The following is a 4,363-nucleotide window of genomic DNA, read 5'->3' as shown; positions in this document are numbered from 1 at the left end:
TTCAAATGTGGCTAAAGTGATCCTCGACTTAAAGAGAATCATAAAGGACTATAAAGTGTGAAGACTGGTTCCTTCTTAGATCTCTCCATGCTACCATTTAACCCTTAAGTGCAAAACTAAGCCAGCTAGCTCCTGACTGTAGCAAGATCTTTCTAAAATAATATTTCTATTTTTAAACCGGATGATTAAATTAGTAGAAATAAGGAAACAAGCCATTGACACAAGGTCACAGTTCTCCATATGAAATTATCAAAATGTATTCAGTAAGTGGAGTCCAGTCTATGGGGAGCTAGAGATAACAGCATTTTATTGCCCTGGGACAATTGATGACTCACTGTTGCCTGCTCAGTGCTATCTTCTCACGCATCTCAGATTTGCTTTTCTTTCCCCCACATCCCTCAATTACTAATCTCTCCTCTGCTGTCCAGCCCTTTATTTAACTCTTCTTTCTTTTTGTCTTCAATTCCTCCGTCCCTGAACACCGTCTCTAGAGTCAACAAAACAAAAACAGCAGCCCCCTCTCCCAGTAAGAAACTTGCTACAGCTGCCAGGAGAAGAGGTGAGGATAGAAACATGACTGAGGAAAAAGCAAAGAAGAGAAGAGGAGATGGTTTACCTTGGCTCACTCTGTGTCTCATAATAGAGCTTTTTTGTTTTCTGTCCAGCTGTAATTCTTAGTTTTAGTGGGAGACTGCAGTTAAATGGAAATCCCCCCCCCACACACACAGCACCAATCTAAGAGATTTCAGGTTCAGTGTGACCTCTTGAGAAACATGAATCTGATAAAGTTTGTCTGAGATCTCCAGCTGTAAGCACAAATCAACAAAGTAAGGTAAATAGAGCGGCAGTAAACTGTTTGGATCTTGACAAAAAGGGTTTGGTTAGGAGAATAGGTTCGTGGGATGAAGCAGACAGAAGAAATGTCTTGCAATGAGTGTCAGGGTGTGTTTGTCTGTTTGGTTAATCCTTCATGTGCATACATGTCACCGGGTGAGTTAGACAGACATTCCAATTGGTTTGTTTAATAGGTATGAAACTGCTTGCACTGACAGCTATAATTATGCCATAACATGCCTACCAAATATGACCTTAAAATTTTTTGAGATAAATTCATATCATGTTTTCATATTTACCTTTTTTATTGTGGCTCAAACAATCTGACGGCGTCTTAGCTTTTTCTCAGCAGTGCAGAGCTTGAACTTCAATATTTTGTATGACCACCTTTAGCCTTCAACACAGTCTGAACTCTGGCAAATTCTAATGGTGCTTTTGTGCACTCATAATTCCATCACCTTTGACAAGATCCCCAACACCACCGGCTCAAATGAAGCCCCAAACCATGAAAGAGCCTCCACTGTCTGCAGCCATCTTTTACAGATGGCTGCAGACATTCACTGTTGTTCCAGTCTGTTGACCACTGCCTTATATTCTGATGACAATTTGAAATAAAAATGTCAGATTTAATTTATTAGTCGATGAGACCTGTGGCCATGTGGTCAAAGGTCATGACTTTCAGACCGAGTTCATCGACTGTATCTAGTTTTTAGGCCTGCCACTTTTCTTCAGTCCTCCACTTGTTCAGTTTCCTCAAACATTTTAAGGATGCACTACACACCAGAGATATACCAAGTGTTTTCCTAATAGCTCTGTGAGAATCACATTTTTGGTGAAGAAAAAAATAAAATTTTATGCCTGTAAAAATGTGTTATGTTTGGCATTTTTTTGTCAGTTCAAATAAACAAGTCAGAACAAATTATTTGTTGTTGCTGTTAGCAAAAAGTACAGAAGGGTATCATTTCAAATCTTTAGAGTTGTCTGTTATGCGTAGGCACAAAACTGGTTCATCCTTTGCGTTAGGGGCAGGGATAGCTCAGTAAGTAGGGTGTTCACCCCATGAACTACCTACTAAGTTGGGGGTTCAAATCCACAGAACGGCTACCCTGAGGTACCCCTAAGCAAGGTACCGTCTCTACACACTGCTCCCCGGTGCTGGATTGGTGGCTGCCCACTGCTTCACTGAGTGAATGGGTTAAATGCAGAAGACTAATTTCCTACAGGATTCAGAATCAGAATCAGAAAGGGTTTTATTGCCAAATGTTGAGCAGGTTTACATTAGGAAATTGCTGCGGTGCTTAGTGCAAACATACTGTCATATAACGCTTAAATAGACATGAAAATAAAAATAAGAGTAAGAATTAAAAGTGCTTTAAAAGATTAATAAAGTATACATTATTTAGGCGCTTTTTAATAGTGAATAATTCATAGCTCAGTGTTAAAAGGCTCAAAAAAAGCCCATGAAAAAAAATATCATTCCTCTGCAAATGTTAAGGTTCAAGAACTGGACTTAAAATGATTAAAACAGCAGCCAATGTCCAACTCCTGCTTTTAACTTTTAAAAGCAGGAGTTGGCAGTTTAATGGCCTTGTGTTTCACACTGTATTCTGTCTGTAAATATCAGCACATGTCACTGCTGGTGAAGAAGAATCTCCATGCAGATATACAGATGCATGCATTTGCGTATTCTGTATATTAAATGTATTATTTAAGCCAACCAAAGCTGTTGTTGTTGCATCATCTCCTATCACCATTACTTTGTTCACTTACTGATAGTATCAGCTCATACTGTACTGTGTGAAAGTCTTGCGCCTGCCCTCATTTCTTCATGACTTTCTTGTAATCTTGAAAGTGCTCTTGAGCAATAGTTCTCCAGGCTTTCTTGATGTCTTTAAACTGCAAAGATCAAGTATGATAAATACTTGCCAAAGAGGCTAAGCTGGAAGTCACCCTTCACAGCTCCAAGTCTTTGCAGACAAACCTGATACTGAGAAGTGCAAGTTTAGCACGTAAGAAAAAACTACATGATTAACTATATTTTTCCCCTTCATCAAGTATGCACCGCATGGAAATAACAGAGCAGAGCACTGTAACAATTCTTTCCAGAAATGTTTTGTTTTCATTAAAATGAGGCCTGGCATACTTTAAAAATCAATTCCCAATCTTCAGTGTGACTGTTTGAATCACGCTTATTTCACAGAAGTAAACAAACCTCCTGTAACTCAGAACGTTGGTGCAATGGACAGCTTAGCTCACATGTTTTTGTCTGCAATCTGCAGTCTCAGAGGAGAACGTGCCGAGGGAAGGGCTGTTCTGGACAAATAGGTGTATATTTTCTTGGCTCCACAAAGTTTAATGAGGGCTTAAAGGGAGGAGGGACAGTCTTTTCAAGCAGACACTAAATCCTTTTTTAACAAAAGGTTATGGAAGTTAACTGTTACGTGTCATGTTATGTATTAAGAAAAGGATCTGCATCTAAATTAATAATGTTCATTTTTATTTGATCCTATCTGACTCTATCCATCTCACCTTATCCCCACCATCCTCCTTTGTCACACCAACTCATTGCATGCCCTCCTGCAACAACTGCACCCCATTACACAGCTACAACCTCTTCATCAAATTTGCAGATGACACAACTGTAGTAGGTCACATCAGCAACAATGACGAGACCTACTACAGGAGTGAAGTGAGCCATCTGGCCAAGCCGTGCAGAGACAGCAACCTTTCCCTGAACGTGGAGCCGAATAAAGAGATCATTGTAGACTGTGAAAATCACTCGAACACAAAACACCAGGCGTTGGGGTCGGGAAACACCCATGCCTTCAAAGACTTCAAAGACAATGCTGAAGCTATCCAGGGACCAATGACACTTAGCCAAACGCAACATACTGAAAATCATGTAAATAAATTTGCTCGGTTGAAAATCACCCAGTGTTAGTGTTGTGATATTTTGATACCATGGTAGCATTTACAGGATATTGTTTTATAGTGATATTCACAGGCTGGTACCTCAAGGTTGAAAACACCACAGAGATTACTTCCTTACTCCCATCCTCCCTTCTTTATCTCTTTGGCTACGTTCACACTGCAGGTGTTAATGCTCAATTCCGATTTTTTGATCAAATCCGATTTTTGTGTCTGCTTGTTCACACTACAAATAAAATGCGACAGCAAACGCGCTCTAGTGTGAACGCTCAAAGCGGCCCGCATGCGCAAAAGAAGACGTCACACACAACACGCTCTGTACACCCAGAGCAAACCATATTGTTTGACTGATGGGCCTTAATATAAAGACTTCGGACTTTAGAATTAAACTAATCAGATTATACAGTACATAAAATATACGTGAAAGTAAAATGTTCACGTTTCCCCAACGTTGTCTTCCCAACAGTTTCACTAACATCTACACTTATTGGCCAGGAAGCGTTCGCGATGTCTTCTCCAGAACTGATAATTGGCGTCTGTCTTGTGTCAGTGACGTAAAAGACGGATTTAATGCGACATGACCGTTCAAACAGCAGTCGCT

The sequence above is a fragment of the Astatotilapia calliptera genome, chromosome 15, assembly GCF_964374335.1.
Source record: "Astatotilapia calliptera chromosome 15, fAstCal68.1, whole genome shotgun sequence".
Classification (NCBI taxonomy): Eukaryota; Metazoa; Chordata; class Actinopteri; order Cichliformes; family Cichlidae; genus Astatotilapia; species Astatotilapia calliptera.
This window is presented reverse-complemented; position numbering follows the sequence as displayed.